Genomic DNA, 18498 nt, shown 5'->3' on the forward strand with positions numbered 1-18498 from the left:
AACATTTGCCTTTGATCATAATAAAGAAATAATCATGTCCCCACTCTTGATGATAGTGATATGTGTTTGCTTTTTCGTAGTAGTCATGATGGTTCAATTTTAAATTATATTAAAACACTTTAAACTTCAAATTTTAAACTTGTAGTAGAGCACTAGCACAAAACAAACAATCGAGTTTGTACAGTGCATCAAACCTAACAAAAACCCAAAAGTGGGCGTGTCTATGAGGGCGCATACATTTCCAAGTACACTCCGCAACAAAAGTTTCATAGCGGGAAATTTAAATATTTTTAACTAATATTTGAAATTTTTCTATTGAAATTTTTGAAATAAAATTCAATTTAATATAATTGAATTATAAAATGGAATTATTGTACAAAAATATTTATTTTAATTTTTTTAATTAACGTAAATTTTAAATAGAACCATAATATAGATTATTATTTAATAAATAGATTAATATTATTTATTTGCTTTATCGTATTCGGACTCATCTATATATTATTTTGAAAATTGAGACAAAATAAATTTGCGATCGCGTAGATCGCGATCGACACCCCTGGTATAGACGAAGCCCTTTGGTCGGAAAGACCTGAGTTCGATTCCCGTCCAAGACGTGAGGAACCTTTATGCGGGCTCTTTCGACTAAAGGTAAGTTAGCTGGTCTCATAAGGAGATAGGGGATTATTTGACCCGGAAATTCGGATTTTTAGTCCCGCAGAACAGGCAAACCGGCCCCGTGAACACACGAATCTGCAGACGTAGGATACTCCGGGAGGAATAGGGCCAACTACCTTATCCTCGAGACGATCGCAGGTGTGAAGTGCACAGGTAAAGAACCTCAATGGTTCATGAAAAAGCTTAATACAAGACAGCACAAAAGTTGCACTGATGATGTATTCACTCATAGAAAAAAGACGAGAATTTAATTTACAGACTCTCCTGGAATTCATAGATTATGAAAAAGCCTTTCATTGAGTTAACAGAAAAATATTAGGGAATATAATAGAAGAGCGAGGCTATCCAAAACAGTTATTAAATGCAATTAAGAGCCTATATAACCCTTTTATTTATTTATTCATATGGGATCTCCCCCCCCCCCTTTCCCTGCGTTCCTCAACCGTCCCTTAAGTGGTTGAGCCCTCCTAATGAGGGATTAAGTACGTATTTTATGACTGTAAATCCGTTGTTCACGGGTTTGTTCTAAGAGACGACAAACCAGAGTTTCCGAGTGAAAAAAAACCTCTATCTCCGTATGAGACCAGCTAACTAACCTTTAGTCGAAAGAGACCAGAAAAGTGTTCCTCATGTCATTGGACGAAAATCGTACCCAGGTCTTTCCGACCAAATATATATATATATATATATATATATATATATATATATATATATATATATATATATATATATATATATATATATATATATATATATATATATATATATATATATGATAAAAATAAATTTAACTGACTAGAACCCGAGAAAGTATAACAAAAACCTTTAATTAATCACGACTAGTTTCATCGGTGCTCCGACTTCTTCAGGTGAGAAATAAAAAACATAAAATATAAAAATAACAACGAAAAAAACATGCACTTTCCAGCTTAATAAAAAGTAGAATAGTAACAGTCATATTTGAATAGGTGACCGCGTGCTACCACCGTTGGCATGAGTTGAATGTGTGCGTCAGCTAATTTTAGAGCGCCAGTACTGGACCACTGCGCTATGGGAATCAGGCAAATTGTAGCTTAGATTGTTGTTCAAATGTGAAGGGTCCAGAACTATTTCTTTTGATTCGATAATTCTTCTTTCAAATTCATCCTTGCATATATATATATATATATATAAATTAGTAGTGCGTTCCCATTCAACTTGATGTGGCTGGTCTTCAAGGTTAGAGTTTGCCGAGAAGAGGACATGACTGGAAAGGGCGCTTGCTCGTGTTCTACTGTAAGAGATGTCACGTCTATGTTCCTCACGACGATGTGAAACAGATTTATCTGTCTAGCCAAAATAAGATCGACCACAGTCTCAAAAAACTTTATAAATACCAGGAAAATGCAGTTGGTTGTGTTTTGGTCGACTCAGAAAGGAACGAAGTTTTGGCAGAGTAGTATAGTCGGTCTTAATGTTGAATTTCTTCAAAATCTTAGATAGTTTTGGGGTAAGAGAGCTGATAAATGGTAACTGTATATGAGTGATAGGGTTGGAATCATCTTCTTGTCGAGGATGTTGGCGTGGTCTCAAACGCCAAGTGATGTTACGTGACGAATATCCATTATTTAAGAAGGTGTTTTTCAGGAAGTTAAGCTCTATTTGAAGGTCTTCTTCTGTGGAAGAAGATCTTCAAACAGAATTAAATCTTGAATTAAATGATTCAAGAAAACTTCATAACCGTACAAACAATCTTCTGAAATCAACTTCTGAACTTCCTAGATACACAAGACTATCTCTCCGCTCTCTCCATCCCCTCATTTCTCGGTTGTACGGCTTGCCTATGATCCATAAGGCTGACAATCCTTTAAGACCTATTGTGGAAGGTACTGAGTCACCTACGTACAATCTGTCTAAATATCTTGCAGCTTCTTTAAAACATTTAGTTGGCAATTCCTCCTCCTTCATCAAAAACTCTGAAGATTTCATCTCAAAATAAAAAATTTTAATCTTATAGACTCTGACAGAATGGTGAGTTTTGACATCGTGTCTCTTTTTACAAATGTACCTACAGATGAAGTTCTGACTCTTCTTAAGGACAAGGTTTCTAAAAAAATGTTTGCTCTTCTAACTCACTGCATCAATTTCGGCTATTTCTGCTACGAAGATAAAATATACAAACAAACTAGCGGGTTAGCTATGGGCAGCCCCCTATCCCCAGTCTTAGCTAACATTTTTCTAGAAGATTTTGAAGAGAAAGCTATTTCTTCAGCTATTTTAAAACCTAAACTGTGGTTATGCTACATTGATGACGTCTTCCTTATCTGGGGACATAGTTTAGAGGAACTGCAAAACTTTCTAAACCATTTAAATAACCAACATCAGAACATTAAATTCACATCAGAACTAGAGATTAACGGCATTCTCCCCTTCTTGGATCTAAAGATCAGCAGATTACCTGACTGTCTTAAATTTTCAATTTTTCGAAAAACTACCCACACTGATAGATATTTACATGGCTCTTCTCATCACTTCCCTCCTCAGAAACTGGGCATCATCTGCACCCTTGCTCATCGAGCAGGATGTCTCACTTCAACAGAAGATCTTCAAACAGAGCTTAACTTCCTGAAAAACACCTTCTTAAATAATAGAAAATTTTCTCGTAACATCACTAAACGTTTGAGACCACGCCAACATCCTCGACAAGAAGATGATTCCAACCCTATCACTCATATACAGTTACCATTTATCAGCTCTCTTACCCCAAAACTATCTAAGATTTTGAAGAAATTCAACATAAAGACCGACTATACTACTCTGCCAAAACTTCGTTCCTTTCTGAGTCGACCAAAACCAAAACACAACCAACTGCATTTTCCTGGTATTTATAAAGTTTTTTGAGACTGTGGTCGACCTTATTTTGGCCAGACAGTTAAATCTGTTTCACTTCGTCTTGAGGAACATAGACGTGACATCTCTTACAGTAGAACACGAGCGAGCGCCCTTTCCAGTCATGTCCTCTTCTCGGCAAACTCTAACTTTGAAGAACAGCCACATCAAGTTGATTGGGAACGCACTACTAATTTATATATATGCAAGGATGAATTTGAAAGAAGAATTATCAAATCAAAAGAAATAGTTCTGGACCCTTTACATTTGAACAACAATCTAAGCTACAAGAGAGAGAGAGAGAGAGAGAGAGATCTAATAAAGAAGTGGAAATCTGTAGTAAATCCAGGAATAAACATCAATCAATATACACAATACTTTTTGCAAATAAAAGTATACAAAAATCATACAACGATCTACAGAGATCCGTTCAGCATCTACAACAATTAACTAGTGAATGGAATTTGCGAATTTCATTAAAGAAAACTAAAATTATGACATTTAAGGGAGGGGGGGGTAATTATCCCAACAAAAACAGTAATTGTAAACCAAACTCTAGAGCAAGTAACATATTTTCAACATTTAGGATGCGACATAAAACTTGATATAATGATAGAGACAATGTTACCGTTTTCAAGCAATATTCAGTACTATAAGATGAAAAAAAAGGAAAAACAAGGAAGGAAACACAATTAAAGGTTTATAAAGTAAGTCATGACAGTACCGGTAATACTATTTGGGTCAGAAAGTTGGATAGAGTAAAAGAAAGATAAAAGTAGAATACAAGCAGCCGAAAAGAAATTTCGTAGAGCAGTTAAATGATGTACAAGAATGGATAGAATACAAAATGGTGAAATCATGAAGGAATTACAAATGCAAGCAATAAATGATAAAAGAAAAGAGCATCCGACGAATTGGAGAGAGCATGTAGGAGAAATGGAAAAATAAGAAAGGCTACCTGTTTTAAAGGCTAAGAAGTAAACTGAAGGGGAAAAGAGATGTAGAAAGACCTCGAAAGAGAATGAATGAAAATCATCTACTCCTGAGGATGCCGAAAGAGGCTTTTAGCCATTATCTTGAAAGAAGAAGATATATCCAGAGCACATGAGGTTTTACAAAGCCCGAAGCCATCAAACGTCATCTTCAAATGGTCTCCATTACCGGAACAAAACTATAAAATTATAATTAAAGCATTATAGCCTTTTAACATTATCCGACATACTACTGTATGGTAAAATATGTTTTAAAAATGTATTCTCAACCTGAATGCAATTCCCCCTACATTGAATCCACAGTTCGTTCTTTCAAGTTACATTTTTCAGATTATAATATCCTTACACCCAGCTCGTCCACTCGCCTGTAAAGAGTAAGTTTTGTCAGCTGAAGAATAGCTGAAGACTGTACAAAAGAGATATTTTTTTATCAAAACATAACTCTAATCAAGATTCTAGTAACAAAAATTAATGTAACAAATTACATTTTTAAAGGCTTTTTTGCTATTCTTACGATTCTTGTTATTTATTGACTTCCCACAATGGAAATATTCTTTAAACAACGAGACAGTATCACTAATCGCTTTACTAAACTTCTGTCTGGTTTCGGCGAGTACGTTTTTTTTTATTTATTTATGAGTATGGTCTTATATATATATATATAGACTGAAAAACTACTCGACAGCATATAAAGTTCCTTGCTGTAACGCACTCTGATATTTCACCAGAAGAACAGTCATTTTACGTATCCTGAGAAGTACGGATTTTTCAACGTCCATTAAGAATGCGATGGATATGAAGAACTTTGGTTGAAAAGACGTGGGTTCGAATCCCATCTATGATGCGAATCTTCTCAAAAGACGATTATTTAGCTAGTTTCATCTGATTTGCTTTTCCCGAAAACCTGAGTGGTTTCATTGCGCAAGCAGACCACATGCAATTTACACACAAGAATGAATATTTATACATAACATCCTAATCCTAAAAGTATGGTTGGGAAGGCCAATCTGGAAAGGTCTTCAGGACCCGAAAGTACCGCTTGCTATTATTATATTCTTTCATCTTAATAAATAGGAAGCATGAGAATTCTTTTAGGATACATAAAATTCGCATTTCTTAAAAAAAAGATTTTGCTGTCGTGATAGATGAATAGATCTGCTTTTATGATGATTTTAGTTGAGTAGTTCTTTCCTAACATGTTCACACAGAACTGTGTGTCCTGCCTTATTTCGCACAAGTCAGCAAGATAGAAATCCCGGCGAGAACCTGGTAATCTAGGATTTATTATCCAGAAAATTTCAATCATAGAGCTCTAAGACTATTGTTGATATTTCGACTGCTTTACTTGCTGACGGTTCCTCTTTTTCTGCCTAAACATGGACTTTTCGAAGAAACATGATGTCACTGCTGTGTGAAACCGAATAACAGAACATCAGTTGAATAACTCTTCGATGAACAAAGCTGATCCGACTTAAATATCTTCAATATTTTTTTCGGTTTTTCTTTAATTGAAAATCGTAACTTCAATAGAGGTCTTCTAAAGTGATGCTTCGACTTAGTAGTTATGCGTTACATTTACTTATTGTGAAAATGCCACCATGGTTTGTTACATAAAAGAATGCAATTCTTGAAAATGAAAACCGATCATAAAATATTCATAATCAGAGGTGAGGAACAATATCTCTGCCGTCAACGGTGTACAATAGGGTTGAGATCAGGGTTTTGTGGAGGCTAGTCAAGTCTGGTGACGTTCATGTCCACAAACCACGCAGCTACAGCAGCAGCTTTATGACAAAATGCAATGGCTTGCTGAAAGAGACAATGATCCGTTCCATAGAAACGCCGCGAAGAAGGAAGCATTGCAATGCTTCCTTCTTTGTGGCTTCTTCGGAGTTTAATTCTCGTGGCACCACAGAGAGAGAGGTCCGAGATCAAACCAGGAAAAACAGGACCATCCCATACCATCACATCGCCACCTCCGAATTTCACAGTTGGTGTTACACATTCTAGTAACAGACGTTCACCGGGCAACCGCCACAAACACACCCGTCCATTGGCTCGATAGTGGGAGTAGCGTGATTCATCGCTAAATAACGCAGCTTTCGCAGTAGGCCCACATCCAGCCCATTGCAAAGAAAGGTGAAACAGTTCAGCCAACAAACTCTCGATTAGTTGCTCTCACTTTTGTTCTCTCCAAAACTATGAAGAAGGTAATCAACAGCCAATTTCTTCACCACTTGGAAACCTGCCAACTGATCAGTGACCAGCAACATGGATTCTGCCACACTTGATACTCTTGATGAACAATCGATCTTTTACCTTTCATCATCCACCTCTGGACTCATGCCGTAGAAAAATTCGAAGAACCTCCCGTAGTCGCTCTCAACATCTCAAAAGCATTTGATAGGATGTGACACAAGGAGTCTACTTAGCAAACTGCTGCAATAATGTCTTCCGTCCACCATCTACAACTGAATCGCTTTCACACTGATCGCATGAGTAATAGTAGATGATTTCCTCTCCTCATATTTTCGTTCCAGTGTAAGCGTGTCACAGGGTTCTATACTTTCATCCACTCGTTTCCTTCTTTATATACAGGATCTGCTCTCGCAGATTACAAATCCTATCCACAGCTTCGAAAATGACAGTATATTCCTTCTTTTTATTAAAAAAAAGGTGCCCAATCAGGAACCCTCCAGATCCATCATGATGGCTTGAATTGCGATCTCCTACCTATATTTCAATAGAGCGAGAACAACTTTTTAGACTTCATCGTCACCAAAATTCAGTCCTATGTGATTGTAAGAAAGAGCTCACATCCCTTTCCTTAACATAAGATATCATAGTATTACTTTCAGTAATACTATGATATCCAAACTTGAACAAATTTCCCTGCTTAGACTGACTTACACTTTCAACCGTTCCTGGTTGGAAACACATCTCAAACACTTCTGCAACCGCCATAAAACTCGGTGTGCTTTTCCTCTCAAGAAACTACTTCGCACATTTACAACTGTAAGTCTATATACAAATCCCAAATCTGACCAAACGTGAAATATTGTTCACATATTTGGAGTGCTACACCAATATCTAATATTGCTAGAAATTGGTTCAACTATCCAGAAAAGGGCTGTCCGGTTAATTAATGATCATTCTCATGGATCCAATGGATTCCCTCACCCGAAGTCTTTCAGTTTCCGTACCGATATTTTAACGTACAGTACTATACTGATCTCACCACTATCTTTCCTTCACTTTCTTACAAAATCATATATATATATATATATGATTTTATAAGATAATCATATATATATATATATGATGATGTTATATATATATATATATATATTGTGTGTGTGGGAGGTGAATTCACTTTACATTCCCATTCTCCCTTTAGATCCAATGCCAATTGAGACATCAGCAAACGATGTAACTTGGTTTATAATTATAATCTAATTTATAATGAAATATTAAAACATGATGCTCCTTATTCGTATAATCATGAATGTTATTAATTATTTAGAGGACTTCCGATTTTTATTTATTTTATTATTATTCTTTGAGTTTACAGAAAAGTAAATAAATATATGACCTAAGAAATATCGAAATCCTTCTTGGCAAAATAACAACACTTATAGTGTTGTTATTTTGCAAAGAAGGATTTCGATTATAAGTAAATAAATAAATAAATTTGTTAACCTGAAGTATTTTGAGTTTTACCTTGAAACTAGTCCTCTGAACAGTTTCTTCGGCTGTTCATGGATCTCGGATAGATTAATTAATTAATCTGTTATAAAATTAATAAAAATTTTTTTTTTCTCAGGCAATTCAAATCGTAAGGCCACTGAGTTCAATGGCATTACTATTAAATAATAATAAATTTGCTAATTAGTCATAATTATCTTGGCTAATTAAAGACTAATTGGTTTTACTATTTAGTATTTAATTAGTCAAGATAATTATTACTAATTAGTAAATTAGTTTTGGTAAAACAAATTTACTGAAAAAATTAATGAAACATTTAATGAAAAAATGGTGCAAAGAGTAAAGTCAATAAACATTCTTAAATACGTCAACTGCATTGAGATGCAGTTGACTTATTTATTTAATACATTTTCTGTTATTAGAATTCTCATTCTTTAATGTTTTACTCAGTAATCTGATCAATCTATCCGTTATTTTTTGTAATAATGCAATGTCCAAATCAATTGTATTTGAGCAATATTCGCAAAATATTGGTAACATTCTTCTGAATGCCGCACAATTAGATAAATTAAAGGAGATACATTCACTGAGACTATCGGTATAAGAATTGAAGGATAAGATGTGTAAGAAGTGAAGTAGAAACTTTTTTTTTTAAATAGAAGATTAGTTTTTCATTGGATAGCAATGTATCAAAAAAATCCCAGTACAAAAGAGGTGGAAGAATAGCTGCCAAGTTCCTTGCTTCTGGTTCTTTTAAAATCAGTTTTGAATGTGTGGAAAATTTATTCGCCATTATTTCAAACTTTGATATAAGCAAAAAAATAAGATGGAGATTTCGATGAAAATTGGCTGCAGAATGATGATTCCGCCCTTGAAGAAGAAGAGGAGAGGAATAGTGAACCAAAGTTTAGATAAGAGATGAGAATTTAAATTTTTTGGAATGGAAAAAGGATATCTAAAGTTATAAGAATTGTTTCAGAGATGTGCTCATTGGAAACGTTTGGGTTAGAGGGGATGGAAATAACAATGTAGGCAAGGAAATGAAACACGCAATCATATACTTCTAATGTGGCATTTTTAGTAATTTATTTTAATCATGATAAAGGTATTCACATTGCCTCCTAGTTAAATACATTTTCTGTTCATAACACAATTGAGGTTTTGCATTTTCCTGCGTGTTTTTCATAAATTATCTTTTTATTTCTGCTTATTTTCGCTGCAAGTTGCTGGATGATTTAGGATTCAACTTTCAGATTTAATATATGACTTTTATTAATATTTTGAACCACACTGACTAGAAATACTAGCATAAATACGCTACACCGAGCTGATGACCTTAAGCGCAAGCTGCATATCGCTCCACTTTTGTGCTATATGTCTTTATTTTGAACACTTTCGTTTTCCTGAAGTTATTACCATTGCCTTTTTCAAGATATATAGAACATTAATATAAAATGGTAGATTCCAATGATGACTTAATTAATGACCTAGTCAGAAATTTCTGCACTAGACTGGTATTTGCTTTTAATTAGTTTTCTTAGTCGTTTCTCTCTTCTAGTTTCCTAAAACATTCAGTAAACAAAAACTGCTATAAAATCTCAGATCCGTTTTATTTCTATTTTTGTATCTAGTTACAATAAGAATGTTTCTTCGAAATATCATGTGTTCAACTTTCTTACTGAGCTTTCTAAATTATTGTGTATGGCTACATTAGACTTCTTACATGATCTGTTATGGCTAAATATTGTTTGTCTAGTTGGCTAAATGTCATAGATGGCTTTCAGCACCTCGTGTGAAACTATCACCCCGTTTATTGAGGAGGTAAAGTGTCTTAGAAAAAGGTTTCACGTATAAAGAGTTTACAACCCTTTCGTGTATGTAATTCACATAAAGAAGAGGAATTAACCAAAATATTTATTTAGGAAAGCACGTGATTTGAAATAGATAATGTAGAAGACGCTAACATATGCAGTGGCATGAACTGTCATATTAATTCTTAATAACTTGTGATAAATAGGTTACAGAGATTATAATAATTCGAAAAGTCTAAACATAATAAGTGAGCTAAAGCTTGACAAAACTTACAGCAGAAGATAGACAGAATTCATAACTCCCTAGAATCAGTCCTAATAACCGTACCTCCCTTTCGCACTATGACATTAGTTCCAGTTAATCCTAAAACACGTCACATACCGTCATCAGAATCACGTCATGATGTATATGAACAGCAGCTATACATATTCCTGTGCCGCTAACGAGGTCCAATATGCATGCAGTTTCTTTCTATCATGTAACTTCTTTGCACTTCAGTAAACAGAGACCGTTAAGGAAAATGACTTGTCATAAAGGCAGTTGTGGGATGAATTTTACAAAGGTTGTGGAAAGTGCTAACCTCATGGATATTTCGCAAAAATAACTTGAACTATCGCATCGTTTTCCTATTAGCAGAATGACAACAAGAAATTGATATACATATAAATAGGATACACAGATCTTACAAGTGCGGGTTTTAAAAAAAAATTAATTAATTTCGCAACATTTATTTAGTGAAATTTTGATCTAATAGTTTCATAAATGTTATATAAATCAATTCCAACCTAAGAAATAATTTTCTCAAACTCATTCCCATTTTCTGCAGTAAATAGAGATGTCTATCTTTTCGCAAGTGTGAATAAAATTTTCCATCCATTAAAATGCATTGTGCAAGTTCATTTTCGACAATCATCTCGAAACAAATTATTCTATGGCCCAGTGGTGGCGAACCATTTTATGTGCATGTGCCAAAAATTCAAAAATCGAGTTGCTGACATGCCGGCGCGTGCCAAAAATTTCCCAATCGAATTGCTGACGTGCCAGGCAGTTTTTAATATGGGAAAAATTAATAATATATATATATATTTATTTATGTATATGTGTATTTATTTATATATAAATTTATAATATTATTCGGTTAAAACTGATTATTGTATTATTAAATTGATTTTAATGATGTTGGTTTAAAAAAAACAACAGCAGAAGGATGTCAAGTTGTCACAAAACGCTTACAGTATTTACTCGAATATAACTGGCCCTCGCACCCCTGATTTTACTTTACGAAAAAAGACATTAAAAATGTTTTGCATTTACCTCGCGCAGTGTTTAAACATGTTCATGTCGAGGCGATAGTAACTCACTCCCCGTGGTTAACAACAGACCTCCCCAACAGCCACCATACTGCAGATGCAAGAAAAACAAGTAGTTTTTATTGCATCCCTGAATAAGGTACAGTGGTTTTTGCAGTCTGCGTAACATATTTCTCAACAAATAGTGCAATTACAAACAGCTGGAATAAAAACGGCGCTAACTAATGAATCACTTCCCCCCCCCCCCCCATAGAAACTATGCTGTATACACTCAAGCAAAACCATGTGTTGCACCGGAAACACAGTATCTAACTAAAAACTACTGTCCAATTTTTCATTTACATGAATGGCAGGCTGAACTCACACAAAACTTTGTGTGAGTTGAGCCCGCTAATGAGAAGTTCTGTCGGAACGATAAACGATACCCCGTCATGAATGTGTTAAAACTAAGAAATACATAGTGAATGTTAAAATTAAGGGGATAAAAATCCCTTGTTGTCATAACAACATAGTGAATGTTGTTATGACAATTTCAGATGTTATGGAATTCGGTTGAAGAGAATTAGCATTTCAACTCAACAATTGTCGATTGCCTTTGTCTTTGGATCGCGTGATCTTTTGTTAATATCGCATCAATCATATGCACGTATTCCTAGCTGCTCTCTCGTGTAAAACAAAATTTAACTTGTACGTTGTAACAATTAAAAAAAAAGGGTTGGATAATTTATAAGCATATATAAGGACATCAACTGTAAATCGTTGACGTGCCAACAAAATTCTCGGACGTGCCATCTCTGGCACTCGTGCCATAGGGTTCGCCATCGAGCTGTTATGCTATGTTCGCCATCTATGCTAATGTTGCAGCTCATCTCATTGTTTGGAGTGCGCAGCAACTAGGTTCTCGTTCCTGCACTCTGTTAGTACCCATTAGGGGAAGCTAAAGCTTCTATCAACCAAACAGTTGATCGAACTAAAATGCTCCCAAATTTCTATCCTAAAGGATCCTACCTGGGACCAAGCCTAAAAATAATATAATTTAATATTAAAGGTTTCTTCAGTGTCAAACAAGATCTCATTGCAAATATTTGCAGAGATAATGACTGCGATGTGCTCTACCTGCAAGAAACTCACAGAGGAGAAGGTGCTGCAAGACCATCGCATGAAACTCATCAAAGAAATACCCCACGATAAATATGGCAGTGCAATATTTATGAAAGAGAACTTGATCCCATCGTCCATTGACCCAACGAACAACAGAAACATTGAGATTATTACGATCACATTTAAAAATATCTCAATAACCTCAGTCTATAAACCACCAGAAGAAGTTTTATTCTTCCCTGACATCCTCCTTAATAATAATGCATACATGACTAATGTTGTATTAGGTGACTTTAACAGCTATAGTGTTAACTGGGGTTAAACAAAGTCCAACGAAGATGGAGAACTTGTTGAAAAATGGGCTGAAAACCTTTCTCTAAACCTGATACATAATCCAAAACTCCCTGCATCTTTCAACAGTGGCAGATGGAAGCGAGGCTATAACCCTGACCTCATATTTGTTAGATCAAAAATATCCAACATCTGTGTTAAAAAGGTTTTAAATCCGATTCCGCATACTCAACATAGACCTATAATGCTTCAATTCAACCTCAGCAATTATGCCTAACACCGTCCCTTACAGACGATAATTTAATTTAATTTCCAAAAAGCTAATTGGAAGAGTTTCATGGAAGATCTTGACCTCTCCATAGAAGAAATCCCTCCAAACCCTCAAGAGTATCCAGAATTCATAAAAATACTCAGGAAAATCTCACAAAACACATCCCCACCCCCGAGGATGCCGCACAACCTACATTCCACGCCTTTTCAGTGACATACAAGCCCAGTATGCTGATTACTTACAACTTTACAACACCAACCCCTTCTCAGAAGAGACTATCCAAGCAGGAGAAAAATTATGCTCCAAGATGGCAGAGGAAAGGCGTTCCTCATGGAAAAAAGAAATAGAAGCCCTTGATATGACCCATAGTAGCAGAAAAGCATGGAACTTTATCAATAGAATTAGCAAGGATTTCACTAAGCCATATGAGCATCCGCAGTTAACAGCTAATCAAATTGCTCACCAGCTGCTGCTGAATGGAAAATTCACTAAAAAACACACACAGAAAAAAGATACTTAGAACCCCAAGTGAGGAACAAAATATGATTAACTCAGATTTCACCATCACTGAACTCAACGCTGCCATAAACCTATTAAAACCTAGAAAATCTGCAGGCCTTGATGATGTCTGAACATTCTGGAACCAGGACTAAAGAGTGGTTATTAAACCCATACAACACTTGCCTCAAAACCCTAAGGATACCAACTATCTGGAGGCATGCCAAAGTGGTGTCCTTTCTGAAACCAGGGAAACCCCTAACCGAAGCAAAAAATTACAGACCTACATCACTACTCAGCAACCTCTTTAAACTCTACGAACGATTAATTTTGAATAGGCTACAACCCCCTAATCGAACCCCATCTTATTTCTGAGCAGGCTGGCTTTAAACCAGGCAAATCATGCACACACATCACAAATTCCCAACCTCGCTCAATATATAGAAAATGGTTATGAGCAAAAACTAGCCACGGGAGCAGTCTTTTAGACCTAACTGCAGTATACGATACCGTAAACCACCTCACACTCAGAAATAAAATATACAGAATAACTAGAGACTATCGCCTTGTCCTCCTGATCCAATCACTCTTGGAAAACAGACGCTTTTACGTGGACCTTGGGGGGGTAGGAAGAGCCGCTGGCACCACCAAAAAAATGGCCTCCCCCATGAAGTGTGTTATCACCATTACTTATTAACATCTACCTCAATGATCTCCCCATCTTTTTAGGACCTAGAAATTTTATGTATGCTGATGACCTTGCCATAGCTACTCAGTCAAAAAATTTCAAGTCCATTGAAACTACTCTATCACTTGCCTTAACACGTTCATTGCCAATCACGCGATATCGCGCGATGCGAGTTCTCACCAAACGACCGATCACGCGTTATCGCGTGGACGTCGTTAACTAAATAAAAAAAAATAAAAAAAAGTTGGCCACCACATGAAATTCCAATTTTCAGCTTGGCAATGCAAGTGTTAAATAGTCTAACCACATACGATACCAGAAATCAACTAAAATCAAACCCCTTGAAAACCCAGACTGGCCTTTTCCACCTTACCAATAAGGAAGCCAACAGGAAGCTATTATCTTGACTCCAGATTTCTTGGGAAGGCTCTAATATAGAACATTCCTGGAACCCAATCTACCTCGGTGTTACTCTCAATCGCACCCTCTCATATAAAACACACATAGAAAAAACAAAGGCAAAAGTGAATGCAAGAAATAACATACTAAGAAAGCTCACTTCCTCCAAATGGGGTGCAGATCCTAGTACACTGAGATCTTCTGCCTTAGCTCTTTGCTATTCTTCTGCTGAATATGCCTGCCCAGTATGGTCCAGATCCTGCCATGCTGAAAATCTTGATCCAGCATTGAATGAAAGCTGCCGCTTAATTACAGTATGCCTGAAACCAACACTACTAAAAGACCTGTATACTTTGGCTGTTATTGCATCCCCTTCAATTCGAAGATCTGCATTCTCAGCTGATGAAAGAAGCAGACAAATGAACGATGAACGCCACCCACTGTTCAGCCAGACCTCAGTGCCCCAAATACTAAGATCCCGACATAGCTTCCTGACAATTGTTGAACCTCCTAAAAACCTCCCAGAGACAAAACTTCAACAATGGCTTGCACTCTATCCTGAGAATAATACTGGTATTCCAACAGCCGAACAACTTCCACATGGTGCCCACTTGGACTGGAATACTTGGAAAAGCCTCAACAGACTGCGAATGACAAGACGCTGCAAACAAAACCTTATCAAATGGGGCTACCTCACTGACCCAGAGAATTGCGAGTGTGGGACAACCCAGTCCATGGAACACCGACTTTCTTGTCCCTTTCTTCCATCGCCTTGTGCAAAAGAGGACCTTATATCCTGCACAGAAAGAGCAGTTGATTATGCAAGACACTGGAGAAACATCTGACGATGTTTATGGTATATAAGTTATGTATAGTTTCCTTTTCTTCATATTTAATTATTATTCCCTGTATAATTCACCTACCAATTCTAAGCTGATCTCATTGTAATGTATCCAAATTTGTTGGTAAATCATGTTGTACCACTTACTTACTACTGTACCACTTGTGTTTGGATACGAAATAAATAAGCTCATTGTTAGGCTTTTAATAATAATTCAATAATTCAATGTTGTTCAACAAATTAAATCTTTTTGAACTGAATTCAACTTAGCTTTTGATATTTCTGTGGTTATGTCAAAATTAAATTCTTGAGAGTTCCGGTATTAGGAGCACGGAACTGATTAGGGGTGGGGAGAATTATATTAATGCGATAACTCTGTACTTGTTTGGTTTTTATGCATACTTCTTAAAAATGTGTTAAATGTTAAATGACAGGAGGCCTTTATCAAAGCTATCTGGAATGAAATCAACAGCTGAAAATGGTTAAACAATGGACGGATGTCATATGCACTTAGCTGGAATTATCTCGTTTTAAAACACAAGGTGCAAAAAATCCCAGGCCTGCAGGAGACTGTGTGTGCACAAGATTTTTGATGAATGATGACCAGACTTGATGCAAATGATACCTTGGTTTTTGCTACTTTGAGTAGCGGAAAGCATTTCTGAAGCTTCCTTGAATTTTTTCACAAAGAAATTATGATCTGTGTACGGCATTTCTTTCTTGTCATACCACAGTATGGCCTTTGTTGATAGTACGATAGGCTAATCCTGATTAGTGTTTTTATTTTTTTGTTTTTGCACATTTTACAAAAAAATTTCAAAAATATTTAGACTACATGACGTAAATGAAACCTTTACTACATCTCCAAGCATTAAGTGTTTTGCATTATCTTGAACAACCTCATCTATCCCTTTAAAAAAATGAGAGTTTCTGAAATAAACTGAAAATTTCATGCGGTCTATGTTACGTAGAACAAATAGGATGACACCTCACACACACACACACACACACACACACACACACACACACACACACACACACACACACACACACACACACACACACATAATAACAACGATTCCTTAATGATGATTTTACTAACAATGGACTCAAGAACTCATCAATACAATATAATACATTAGTACTGAAAAAAACTTGGGATTTTTTCCCATTCATGTTTTTAGTTTTTTGTTTATTGTAATTTGAGTTCATTTATATTTTGTTCGGACTGCTCTAACAACGAAACATGGAACTTTTCCAATCTTTTCAAAGTCACCTTTCCGCGTAAACATAGTTAAACTTTGATTTTTTTTTCTATTATTGCGATGTTTTGTATTGAATGGGATTATGATGTAACAAAGCAATATAAACAATTCGCTTGTAGTGATTGCTGTACTCAAAGCATATCGAATACCACTGTTTGTTGTATTGCTGAATTACACTATTTTGAATATTAAAATATGAAGTTTAATTCTCACGACCAAATGATCACTAAAAAAATCATTCTTTGTTTTAGATTTTAATGAGAATAAAAAATTGTAAATTAAGTAACTCGATTATTTATTGTCAGAAACAGCACTAAAAACGATACAAAAATAAATAATGAACTACTAGTTATGTTTTTCTTTTAATTTCACTTTAAACAAAAGCCAAAAATGATTACGTCATCAAAGAAAATGTCTCCAATCCTCGAGCATCACATCAAGAACGTTTCATAACTCGGACAGTTTCATCAAATGAAAATGAATGAAGATTAAGAATTCCTGAATTTCTCGTTCCACGATTAATTTCTGTCTTTTTCACTTAACTGTACATTACGTTCCTTTAGCACTACAAATTGTAAACGGGAGGTAAATTGCATTTTCTGCTTTGTAACGATATCATATTGTTGTAATGCAGAACTTCGTTTCATTTATTGTTTTCTTTCTATGCTGATATTGTGGTTCAAGGAAGAGTTGAAACTATACTGCAAGCTTATCAGCTTAAATCAGGTGACGTTTAAGAAAATACGGATGAAGGAAATGAGCAGCTTCCCATGTTTCGAATATAGTATCGGGTAGATGACCTCAGCTGAAGCAGTTACGGGGGTTATGTGCTATGAATAAGGAAATGAGTTTTATGCCTAGTTTACCTGCTTTGTGGGATCAAAAACCCTAGTAGTCTCCGGAAGGAAGAACCCCTTCCACCACCATATTGAAACCGACCCCATCACCTTTAGTCGAAAAACGTTATTATAAAGATTCCTTCCGTCTTAGAGGATTCGAAATGCACGTCTTTTTAACACAAAGGAAAATGTTGCGGGATTATCTTGATTTTGCACTCCGACCGATAGCTGACATTGTTGTAGTTAATGCAAAGTTCCTCTGCTAAGGATGATGTGGGAAGTAGACTCTGCTGTGTTGTTCTTCGTTTATTTCCAATTTGTAGCTTGGAAGAAAACCTGATAAGTTTGTGTGTGTGTGTGTGTGTGTGTGTGTGTGTGTGTGTGTGTGTGTGTGTGTGTGTGTGTGTGTGTGTGTGTGTGTGTGTGTGTGTGTGTGTGTGTGTGTGTGTGTGTGTGATCTTGTAGATTCCTACGCGCCATCAGAACATAATTGACATTACAGAACAATGCGTGTGTGTGTGTGTGCGCGCGCGCGTGCGTGCGTGCGTGTGTGCGTGCGCGAGCACGCACGTCAAATGTTTCTTGAAACTGGGGAAAAGTTTTCAGAAACTTCGACGTAAAATCTTTGCTTCTGGATAGGAAATATTGAATACATTGAACTATTCATTTGCTTTTCCAAGTTCAAAAGTGGAATGACAGCAGTTAGTAATAATTAATCTTGTGTAGACATTCAGCTAAGAAACATAAATGTTGGATTTAATTAAGAATTTTTTTCACTTTGCATATCAGTTATTTATTTTTCGACTTCCTAATTTTTTACTGCACGGCTACATGTATTAGCCTAGCATGTTTTAAATGACAGAATTCAAATCGATCACAAATATCACGTACTCATCATTTCAATATATTTCTATGATGATTTCTTGTCACGATTATCGCA

The sequence above is a fragment of the Typopeltis vanoorti genome, chromosome 2, assembly GCF_054136105.1.
Source record: "Typopeltis vanoorti isolate ZY-2024b chromosome 2, IOZ_Tvanoo_1.0, whole genome shotgun sequence".
Lineage (NCBI taxonomy): Eukaryota > Metazoa > Arthropoda > Arachnida > Uropygi > Thelyphonidae > Typopeltis > Typopeltis vanoorti.